Raw genomic sequence first — 12,763 nt, 5'->3', positions numbered from 1 at the left:
CTTTTGTTACAATATTTTGATCTAACTATCATTGATAACCCTGGTAGAGAAAATGTAGTTGCAGATTTTTTGTCCAAATTAGTTTTGCTTGCACGTGAGGAAGGAATGGTTGACGACTAACTGCGAGATGAGAATTTATTGACCATTTCAGTTCTCTCTCCATGTTTTTATTACATAGTTAACTACTTAGTAGCTTCACAATTCCCTCCAAATCTGTCCTCCAAGGAAAAGAGTAAAATTATAAGGAAAATCACCCCATTCACTTGGCTTAGGGGAAATCTCTTCAAGTTGGGCCCATATCAAATTATGAGAAGATGTCTCAAGGAGGAGGAATTTTTTGACATCCTTATGGCCTGTCATGATGGGCCTTGTGGAGGTCACTTTATAGTCAAAAGAACAACCTTCAAGGTACTACAAGTTGGCTACTATTGGCCAACTCTCCACCAAGATGCAAGAAGATATACCAACGAATGTGACCGGCACCAAGGAATGGGGAAACCTACTCCCAGGGATGAAATACCTTTGCAACCTCAAGTGACTTTTGAGCCATTTGACAAGTGGGGCTTGGATTTAGTTGGGCCCATTGATCCACCATCATGACAGAAAAAAGTACATCATTGTGTGCACTGACTACTTAACAATGTGGGTTGAAACCAAAGCTGTCAAGGTAGCCATAGAAAAGAAAGTGGTTGATTTCTTGAGGGAGAATGTGTGTTACAAGTTTGGATACCCTAGAGAGCTAGTCATTGATTAGGGCACTCAATTCACCTCACACATGATTGAGAATATGTTAAGCCAACATAAGATCAAGCACAAGAAGTCCACACCTTACCACCCTCAGGCCAATGGACAAGTAGAAGTTACCAACAGAGCATTGGAAAGCATTCTGACAAAGCTGGTGAGCATCAGCAGGAAGGATTGTGTTGATAGACTAGTGGAGGCCACTTGGGCCTAATACTACTTGGAAGACAACCATTTGATACACCCCTTATGATTTGGTCTATGGGAAGAAGGCTCTTCTCTCCATTGAATTTGATTACAACACTTTAAGAATGGAAACAAAATTGGATCTAAATGTTACAAGGGCACAACAAGAGAGGTTGATCCAACTCAATGGGTTAGATGAATTTAGGATGCAGGCCCTCCTGCACACAGATGTGACTCAAGTACAAAGAAAGGTCTGGCATGACAAAATATTAGAGACAAACTGTTTCAAGAAGGTGATTGGGATATCTTGTATGACTCTAGCTTCAATGATTTCAAAGGAAAATTGATGACTAGATGGCTGGGCCCATATGTGATAGAAAATTTCGATGACAATGGGGCTATTCAAATAAGAACCATTGATGAAAAATGTATCCCCTTTCTTGTCAATGGGTATAGATTGAAATCCTACAAAAATAATCTGTCAAAGGAGGAGTTCGTCACTAGTGTGAGTAAGGAAGTGATGGTGATTGAAGGATTCTCGACTTCCACCTCACAAAATTATTGAAGACTCTAGAATCTTTGAAAAAAAAAATGAGAGACCTAGGTGAAAACATCCATGAGGCACATGAGGCCCACTTTTGGGTTGAAAACCTCTTTGAGGCATCCCAAGAGTGAAAAAGAATAAAGAGAAAAATAAAAGAACCCTCTGTGAAAACCTCCTTTGAGGTGCTTAGGGTAGTAAACCAGGATGAAAAACTCCTTTGAGGCAACCTGGTTTTGTCAAGAAAAAAAAAAGGAGAAAAAAACACAAAAATGTAATGGCAAGGACCTCAAACCTGCCCACTCATAACATTTCTGGTTTTTGCACGTTTTCAAGAAAATAATGGACACCAAGTTCAGAGGGAAGAAAACCATGAAAAACCCCATTTTTCCTTCATTCATTTCATCCCCTCCATGACCACCATGTATCATTCATCCATACTGATCTCCAACCATCAAAAATCCACTTTTCAAGCAATTTTGTGACTTCTACAGGATTTCCAATAGTTACTATAGTCGTTTCCTATAGTACTACAGGAAGTCCCTAAAATATATAGGAATGAAATTACGATTGAAAATTCATGATGCGGGCCTATTTTGGGTTAAAAAAGGAGGCCATTGACTTCACCACATCTCAACCAACACCATTTCATGACCATGTCACGCTTTGTGTCAATAAAAAATTCCACTTAGAAGAAGAAAAAATATAAAAAAATATATATAAAAACAAAAAGAAAAAAGATAGGAAACAAAGAAATATCAAACGGCCATGCCACTAGTAGCCTACCTCACCTACGACTACATTACCACCCCTTCCACTCCTACTTCAACATCTATTCACTCTCCAAGCAAAAGAAAGACAAAAAATTGAAAAAGAGGCAGCGACAGGATTTCTTGTAGTACTACAGGAAACCTTGTAGCAGCCTATATTGAAACAACAACAATCTCTAGGCTCATCCTTCAACACCCATGCATAGGAGGACTAGCAGAACACCAGCAGGCACTATGGCACCTATCCAATTCTCACCAGCAACATAAGAGGCCAACACCTACACATCACAACAAGAGGACAACCTATCAGCAGAATCAAATCAACAAAAGAAGAGCAGAAGAGAAGATGTACTTGAACTAGAAGAAGCAGAGCAGAGCCACCCTTCAGCATGAATCCACAAAGCAAAGGAAGTTAGAGGTCAGTCACCTCATCCACACTCTCTCCTAATTATGAATATGATTAAAACTGTAGGACAATTAAAAAGTTGGTTTTATACGCTGAAGGTAGCCAGTTAACTTGGCCACCCTCAGCTCGATAACAAAAAGTTAAGTACTCGTCAACTGAACATGTGGCAAGGTCACATCAAAGGAAAGAAATTAGAAAGGTGGTTGAGTTACGTTATACAGGAGTGGGTGATGATTACGAGAAAGGGATGTATGATAAATAATAGCGGGCCAATGGTCCAAAAGGAGAAATTACGTACCCAACCATCCAGCACACCGCTCAATGAAATCGACCATAAATAGAAATATTCCCTAAATTTCATGCAAGCCATCGCTCATTTTGATATTTTGAGAGCTAGGACCACTTGGAGGAGCCATCAAAGGAGACAGTTAGTCTTGGTCATCCTACAGTAAGAACCTACATGAAACATAGGAAAACTACAAGAAATAGTGAGGAAAGCTAGTCTCGGCCATCCTACAGTGAGCACCTATAGGAAACAGTGAGAATTGGAAAAAATTCTACAAGGGGGTGCCTAGGGCCCATCTATTCAAGAATTATCCTCAAAAAAGGATTTGCAGTGAAAGGTAGGTGCCCATATCCACTCTATTTTCATTTTTAAAGAGGAAAAGAAAATAAATTGTCATTTCTTTCTAGTAATTATAGTGTGCATAGAGATAGACAAAATTGTGTGGAGTAAAGGGAGAATTGTAGTCATAGCCCTCCTAAAATCTAAACCCTCAGTCAACTTTGAAAGATCTTAAGCTATAGGCACCAAACTTCATATAATCAGATTGACAGAGAGAAGATGATAAGGGGCTTCAACAGAACGGAGCCTACAAGAACAACTAAAATACATCTCCATCCTCCCGTGGTAGAGATATTTAGAAGGCATTAATGGTTGGGGTTCTTTGAGCTAATAAGAGGATATGATGATGATGTAGCTAGGGAATTTGAAATTTCACTAACACTCCAAGCTATAGTCAGTGCCACTACTGTAGTGAGAGGATTTTCAGTAATAATTACCCTTAAAAGCATTAGCATAATCACTACACTTCCTCTAGGTTTACAATGGAGAAAAGTGGATAACACTGGAAACACTTATGACAAGAAGAACGTTTTCTTGGAGGATGAGGAACCAATTTAGGAAAAAAATGGGATTAGAAGGGAGAGCATTCCATATCCTTGGGATGAAGTAAGATATCACATTCTTAAGTATATTTCTTGTGAGGGAAGGCTCAATATAGTCTATGGTTACCAGTTTAGACTCCTCCATGAGCTGAGATTTGGAGAAGAGTTACCACCTCATAGAAGACTTAGTGTGTCATAATTTGTGTTGCAATCAATGATATACATGAGGATCAAGGTATAGGAAGGAAAGCATCAGAAGTTGGCACATCATGGACTGAACAAGTGATGAACCTCGGATTTGCAACAAGAATGCTACAACTCCGAAGGCTACTGACTTTAATTATAAACCCGGGGTTTGTACAAACTTAAGAGGTATGAAAACTATATGTGCAGCATATAATGTGTTCTTCCATTGCTTTCATTGTTGGCATTATGATACAGGTGTTGTCCTTGATGGAAACTCTCTCAGATGAAAGATCATAGTGTAGCATGTCAACAACAAAGAATTACAGATCAAACTATAAAGAATGAAGAAAGAGAGGTATACGTAGGTTCACCTTGACCAAGCTGCGTATACACGCAGGTTCACTGAACACAAGTAGCGTATATGTACACACACACACTTTCACAGAAGGAAAAGCGCGTATATGTTGGAAAACTATGTTTTTGGTCTAAGGTATTTGGTCCAAGGTATTTTGATCCATGGTATTGATCCGTGGTATTTGGTTCGAGGTATTGACCCTAGGTATTTGGTCCAAGGTATTTCTCCTAAGTGGTTTTGATCCATGGTATTAAGAAAGGCCTAAAACTATATAAGGAGGAGAAGATCATTAGGCCAAGTGTGCAAGTATCAAATATCTGATGAAGTGTGAGATATAATATGCAAGTTATTGGCTTATGGTGCTTTTCTTGATCTGAACCAAGGATGAACCTTAGCGGTTGGTGAGGGATAAGATCTAATGATGGATCGGGATCTTAAGGCTTGAAATAAATTATCATTATATGGTTTGATCATGTATAATCTAGATTTGAATACTGACGCATGTGTTATTCTATAAATGTTATGATCTGGGTATAACTGAAGTCTGGAATAGCTGCAAAATTATGAATTAATATTTACAGATGTGTACACTGGTTGGCTTTGATAAAAGCACATATGCATGCTAGTTTGACTCATGGAAGTAGTGTATACCTTATGAAGTATGTTTCAGTTGTTTCTGTTTACTGTTGCAGAGTTCTAGGTTCTATTTTGGGTTCTGGTGACTGTATTCTAGTGACAATATTCTAAATGATCAGATTCAGGTTATGATGATTGAGTTTTAGTGATTTGTTGATGCAGATGTACTTGATGATTGCATTGCAGTTATGATGTTGTTGATGGGTCCAGTATGAAAATTGAATGAAACGTGGCCTTCAGATTGTGGTGTTGTGTTTCAGGAGTATCCAGTCTAAAAATTCATGAAATGCGATCCTTGGTAGAAGAGTGGAGTTTTCTGTAGGTTGGCACCTACATACTAGTATACATATTGGCTAGTACAAGAGCTAGGGGGTTGTAGCTCCCTTCCAGTAGTATCTAGAGAACGAGAGAAGGTTGTAGCCTTCTTCAGGTGGGTTCTTTCATATTGGTATGAGTCTGCACTAGTACAAGACTGTAAACAGATTTTCTTATTATTAAAAGAAGATAGAGATGACAACAGCAGGTGGTTTTAACTCACATTGGGTTTCCACCTTATATCTTGGTGTTCATGTGTGTTTCTTATGTGTGATTCTTTATTCTGCTTTTACTGCACTATCTGATAAATCTTTGATATATTGGTTAAATTTCAATACATGATAAACTGTCTAAATAAAAAATTCTCTGCATATACGCTGGTTGCTTTAAGTACAGTCGTGTGTACATGCTAGTCCACTTCGCTGAAGTAGCACATATAAATCTGTTTGGGAAATTAAATTATTGATCTAATAATACTGATTCACCCCCCTCTCAGTATTATTTCCAACAATTGGTATCAGAGCAGGTCCTTCAGAAGAAGCTTGATTACTTGAAGGGAGATCCATCATCATGAGTAATCAAGAAAGTTTGGGATTTATCAGGCTACCAATATTTGATGGGAGCAACTTTGTTTATTGGAAAATAAGAACCACAGCCTATCTAAAATCACTTGGAACGGATGTCTGGGAAATTGTGGAAGGAGGATATACATTTCCAACGTCAATTCCTACAAATACGACAAGTAACAAGCAATATGAAACGAATGCCAGAATTGTTAATACCTTATTGGGAAGTCTATCACAATCAAAGATTGTCAAAGTCATGCAGCTCAAATCAACCAAAGAAATATGGGACAAAATCGTTCTGAGCTACAAAGGAGACTCTCAGGTAAAACGTGCTAAACTTCAAACTCTCAGAATTCAGTATGAAACTCTTAAGATGCACAGTGATGAAAGTATAGCTAGTTACTTCTTACATATAGATGAGTTTGTTAATTGTATAAAGAATATAGGTGAAGATATAAAGGAAGTTATGTTAGTTGAGAAAGATTTTAGATCCTTGTTTGCTAAATTTGAATCAAAAGTGTCTTCCATAGAAGAAAAACAAGACCTGCAAACTATCACTATGACACAGTTTCACAAAATCTTAACTGCCTTTGAGATGAGAAAAGGAGGTCCATTTGATATGAGAGAATCTGCATTTAAAGCTTCAGTAAAAAGAAAGGAAGAACACAATGAATTAGGACATATTTCAGAAGAAGAAGATGTGGTAAACTTTGTTAAGAAGCTTCAACGGGGTTCCAGAAGATTTAGATGTAAGCTACCTTTCAATTGGTTTGCCTGTGGCAGAGTCAGTCATTATGCTGCCAAATGTCCTCATAAAGATAAAAATGAAAAAGGGAAGGAATATGCAAAATGGAATAGAAAACAAGTTGTAAATAAAAGAAGTTACTATACTCATGAAGATAGTGATGGTTTATCAAATAGTGATGAAGATGAAAATAGTAATGACTATAGAATTCTAATGGCTTATGACGATGATAATTTTTGGGATGCTTTAGAAGAAGATGACCTTCATGAAGAAATTTCTAAACTCAAAATCTGTTTATAAGAAAAGAATATGATTATAGATACCTCGACATACCAACTTGCTGAAAAAGAAAAACACAATGAAAAACTAGAATGTGGAATTGTGGGTATAAGAAAGGATCTTGAGAAAATGAAATCTCTCAACCTTAGATTTGCTAAAGGATCAGAAACCTTAGATGAAATTATGAAAGTGCAACATTCTCCTCTGATAAAGATAGGTCTTGGATATACTGAAGAAGCATCTCAATCTCAGAAGCCATCAACCTCCACTAAAAGCTATCTTGATGCAACAAAGACTAGTGAACAGTATGACAATCATTAGCAAAGGCATAAAGCAGATCACCATGTGAATTGGACTCAATTTATTCCATGGATGAATAGAGGCCACAACCAATCTCAGGTAAATCATACTAAATTTTCTCCAAAGATGAATATCAATAGAAACTACAATCACCATGTCAACATATTCGATAGTCGCAGGACCTTCTTTAATGGGCAATGTTTTTCATGTCATAATTTTGGACACAAAGCTGCTCAATGTGTTGCTTAAAAAACCATCATGACTAGAGAAGCATGAAATCAAAGGAATGTAATAGGGGTCAAGAAAAGTTCCTATAATAACTTTTCTCTTCTTGAAAATGAAATAGAATTCTCAATCTGTAACAACTTTGGTCGTGAAGAATTTGAATGCAGGAGCAAAGTTCGACAATCATCTCAGAATGAGCAAACTCCATTAAATCCCAAGATATGGAGAAGGAAATAATATCAAACAGAAAGATGTGGTATAGCCTTGTATGCAGAAGGACAAGAAAATCAGTGGTACATCGACAGTGGATGCTCAAAACACATGACAGGTGACAAAGAAAAACTTCACTCATATAATGCCTTAGAAAAGGAAAAGAATGTCTCATTTGGAAACAACACTCCTGCTGTCATAAAAGGTAAAGGATTTGTTTTCTTGAAAGAAAAGGTTAAAGATGGAAATGTTATGTATGTAGACGGTTTAAAGCATAACCTGTTGAGTGTCAGTCAAATGTGTGATCAAGGAAATGAAGTGGTGTTTTGATCAAATGGATGTGTTGTTTGTGAACTTGATACAGGGGAGACCGTGATCAAAGGTACAAGAACTCCAAACAACTTATACATACTCAAGGGAGGACAAAAACAGTTTTATCTAATAAAAAATGATGAAAAATGGCTATGGCATAGAAGATTGGGACATCTAAGCTTTTCTAAAATAAGAAAAGCATGCAGATTCAAGGTTGTTCGTGATCTTCCAGATATCAGCATCCCAGAAAACACAATTTTCAAACCATGTCAATTATGTAAGCAAACCAGAGATCACTTCATTGAAAAAGAAGGGTCAGCTAGTAAGCCTCTTAAACTTGTTCATACTGATTTATGTGGATCATCAAGGAAAAATTCACCTCGTGGAGAAGAATACTTTAGTTTGTCTATTGATGATTTTTCCAAAATGTGTTGGATAGGTCTGCTAAAGCATAAAGATGAAGCATTTGAAAAGTTCCAAGCCTTCAAAGCTTTGGTTAAAAATGAATCAGATCAAAAAATCAAATGCCTCAGATTTGATCGAGGAGGGGAATTTACCTCGGATGAATTATTTGAATTTTGTGAACAACATGGAATAAAAAGGAAATTCTCCAGCACAAGGACTCCAAAATGGAGTGGTAGAAAGAATGAACACAACTGCTCAACAAAGGGCTCAAGCTATGCTAGATGAATCTGGAACTCATGCAACCTTCTGGGGTGAAGCTGCATTCGCTGCTGTAACTATTCTCAACCAAGCAAATGTTCAGGTAAATATCACTCAAACTCCACATGAACTTTGCTATGGTAAGACCCCTACTGTAAAATACTTTAAAGTTTTTGGAAGCAAATGTTATATCAAAAGGATTGATGAAAAAACTTGGTAAGTTTGAGCCCAGAGCAGATGAAGGTATTCTTCTTGGTTAATCTTCCCGAAGTAAAGGATATAAATGTTATAATAAAAGACTTGGAAAAATTGTTGAAAGTATTGATGTTGTAGTTGATGAAGCATGAAAAAATCCAAAACAAACAAAAACAAAATATTATGACAATGAAGAAGATGGGGAGTATTTTCCCACATCAAATCATGATGACATTGAAGAAGAAACCAATGAAGCACCAGAAGAAGAGATAACGGTAGAAGAAAAGACTCCATCCAGGCATGTTCAGAAAAATCATCAAAAAACTCAAATTTTAGGGGAAAAAGAGGCAGGTGTATAGACAAGAAGAACCATTACAGAAAGCTCAAGCTATCTAGCATTACTATCCTCCACCGAACCTCAAAATGTAAATGAAGCATGCAAAGATGAATGTTGGGTCAAGGCCATGAATGAAGAACTTGAGCAAATTGAAAAGAATAATACTTGGGAATTAGTTCCTAGACCTCATGATAAAAATACTATAGGAACTAAATGGATATTCAAAAACAAGTTGAATGAAAATAGAGAAGTCATTAGAAACAAGGGTAGACTTGTTTGTAAAGGGAATGCTCAACAAGAAGGTATAGATTTTGAAGAAACTTTTGCACTTGTTGCTAGACTTGAAGCCATAAGGATGTTTCTTGCTCTTTCTAGCTTTCAGAAATTCAAAGTATACCAAATGGATGTAAAATCTACTTTCCTAAATGGAGATTTAGAAGAAGAGGTTTATATTGAACAACCAGAAGGATTCATTCTTGGAAATGATGCAAAACTTGTATGCAGACTCAAAAAGGCCCTGTATGGTCTGAAAAAGGCTCCAACGGTCTGGTATTACCATCTTGACAAATATCTATGCCAACAAGGTTTTTTAAAAGGTTCAGCAGATAATAATCTATATACAAAGATTGACACTGATAAATTGCTAATTATTGTTTTTTATGTTGATGATATCATTTTTGGTAGCAATGAAGAATCCATGAGTCAGAATTTTGCTTCAATAATCCAGCAAGAATTTGAAATTTCCTTGATTGGTGAACTTACCTATTTTCTTGGTCTACAAGTTCAACAAAATAAATATGGTATTTTTTGTTTCAGAAACCAAATATCTCAAATAGATCTTGAAAAGGTACAACATGGAAGATTCTAAACATGTATGTACTCCAATGGTAACAGGATGCAGTATCAGCTCAAATGATGAATCAACAACAGTACATCAACCAACTTATAGATCCATGATTGGCAGTCTGATTTATCTAACATCTACCCGACTTGACATCATGCATGCAGTAGGAATAGTTGGAAGATTCCAAGCAAATCCAAAGGAATCACCCCTTCAGGTGGTCAAAAGAATTTTCAAATATCTTCAAGGAACACAAAACTTTGGTTTATGGTATCCTAAAGATACAGATCTCACTCTCCATGCATATATACATGCAGATTGGGTAGGAAGTGTTGATGACAGAAAAAGCACTAGTGGTAGTTCATTCTATATGGGTTCCAGGTTAGTGTCTTGGTTCAACAAGAAACAAAGTTCAATTGCAGTATCTACAACTGAAGTAGAATATGTGGCTGCTGCATCTTGCTGCACACAACTACTTTGGATGATGCAAACCTTGCAAGACATTCAGATCACATGTACTCCACCCATCTCCATTCTATGTGATAATACAAGTGCCATCAGTATTTCAAAGGATCTAGTCATGCACTCCAAGACCAAGCACATACCCATCAAATACCATTTTGTACGTGAACAAGTGCTTGAACAAAAGGTCAAATTGGAGTATGTTCTCTCCAAAGAACAGGTTGCTGATATTCACTAAACCACTGTCCAGAGAGACATTTGAATATCTCAGACAAACGCTGGGAATAGTTGCTGCATCATCCTACTGTTAAATCCAACTTTTTTCAGAGAAAGGCTATTATACGCATGTTTCATGAAGTATCATCGCATACATATGTAGGTTTCTATGGGTAAAGTAATGTCTATGTGTTTTAGACAAGAAAAATAGTGGGGTAGGATCTGATATGGGTGATCTAGCTGATATTGATGATTAATGTCTATATGCTATGTTCATTAATTTTATCTGACTGACAAAGATGTCTTGATCATTAACTTGTTAACAATGCACAGGTAGCACAGGTTCAGGGGGAGCATTAACCTTCACGTTCATTTAGCATTGTTGGCATTATGGTTACTAAGTTCATTTATGATTTCAGATATTTATACCATTTGTTACTCGAGTCATGTAAAAGTCTAGGAAGTGATATGAGTCCTCTTGGACAAATGATGTAATTTGTATCCCCACTTTACGTGGGATGGATGATGTAATATTTCTTGTTTCTGTCATGTATAAACAATTGGTATATCCCCAATTGGTTGGGTGGATGAGTCAAATTTGGTATATCCCCACTTAGTTGGGAGATGGATGTATGTATGAGTCATTGGTGATAGGAAAGTCATCCTCACATAGTTGAGTTATAGAGTCATGTTATTCTATTAGAAAATATTTTTTTGCGGTATCTGCTTGTACTCAAGAAAAGCATGGACGGTTTCAGTGCATCTCAGCATGTACAAAAGGGAAGCTGAATCAAATATTTTAGTATGTACTGAGGGGTAGCATGACCAACATAATGTATGTCAAAGGGAGAAATTATCTTGGTCCACCCTTTTCCCTTGATGTCAAAGGGGGAGAGTGACTTGGTGTTGTTGTTGCCATCAAGTCCAAAGGGGGAGATTGTTGGCATTATGATACATGTGTTGTCCTTGATGGAAACTCTCTCAGATGAAAGATCACAGTGCAACATGTCAACAACAAAGAATTACATATCAGAATACAAAGAATTAAGAAAGAGAGGTATACACAGGTTCACCTTGACCAAGTTGCGTATACACACAGGTTCACTAAACACAAGTAGCGTATATGTACACACGCACTTTCACAGAGGGAAAAGTGTGTATATGTTGGAAAACTAAGTTTTTGGTTCGAGGTATTTGGTCCAAGGTATTGTGATCCATGGTATTGATCCAAGTTATTTGGTCCAAGGTATTGACCCTAGGTATTTGGTCCAAGGTATTGGTCCTAAGTGGTTTTGATCCATCGTATTAAGAAAGGCCTAAAACTATATAAGGAAGAGAAGATCATTAGGCCAAGTGTGCAAGTATCAAATATCTGATGAAGTGTGAGATCTAGTATGTAGGTTATTGGCTTATGGTGCTTTGCTTGATCTGAACCAAGGATGAACCTTAGCGGTTGATGAGGGATAAGATCTAATGATGGATCAGGATCTTAAGGCTTGAAATGAATTATCATTATATGGTTTGGTCATGTATAATATAGATCTGAACACTGACGCATGTGTTATTCTGTAAATGTTATGATCTGGGTATAACTGAAGTCTGGAATAGCTGCAAAATTATGAATTAATATTTACAGATGTGTACACTGGTTGGTTTTCATAAAAGCGTATATACACGCTGGTGACCCATGGAAGTAGCGTACACCTTATGAAGTATGTTTCAGTCTCCTGTTGTAGAGTTCTGGGTTCTGTTTTGGGTTCTGGTGATTGTATTCTGGTGACAGTGTTCTGAATGATCAGATCAGGTTATGATGATTGAGTTTCGGTGATTGGTTGATGCAGATGTACATGATGATAGTATTGCAGTTATGATGTTTTTGATGGGTCCAATATGAAAATTGAATGAAACATGGCATTCATATTGTGGTGTTGTGTTCCAGGAGTACCTAGTCTAAAAATTCATGAAACGTGGTCCCTGGTAGAAGAGTGGAGTTTTATGTAGGCTAGTACCTACGTACTAGTATACATATTGGCTAGTACAAGAGCTAGGGGGTTGTAGGTCCCTTCCAGTAGTAGCTGGAGAACGAGAGAAAGTTGTAGCCTTTTGCAG

At 37.1% G+C, this 12,763-nt stretch overlaps 1 pseudogene; it reads right to left on the bottom strand.

Moving 5' to 3' along the window:
* Positions 1-2,420: 2,420 nt before the first annotated feature.
* The window catches only part of LOC149251785 (protein LATERAL BRANCHING OXIDOREDUCTASE 1 pseudogene), a 30,131-nt pseudogene continuing 19,788 nt past the window's right edge, over positions 2,421-12,763 (bottom strand).

The sequence above is a fragment of the Pinus tabuliformis genome, chromosome 7 (assembly GCF_031772625.1).
Source record: "Pinus tabuliformis cultivar Carrire ecotype Pingquan chromosome 7, CPIR1, whole genome shotgun sequence".
Lineage (NCBI taxonomy): Eukaryota > Viridiplantae > Streptophyta > Pinopsida > Pinales > Pinaceae > Pinus > Pinus tabuliformis.
This window is presented reverse-complemented; position numbering and strand designations above follow the sequence as displayed.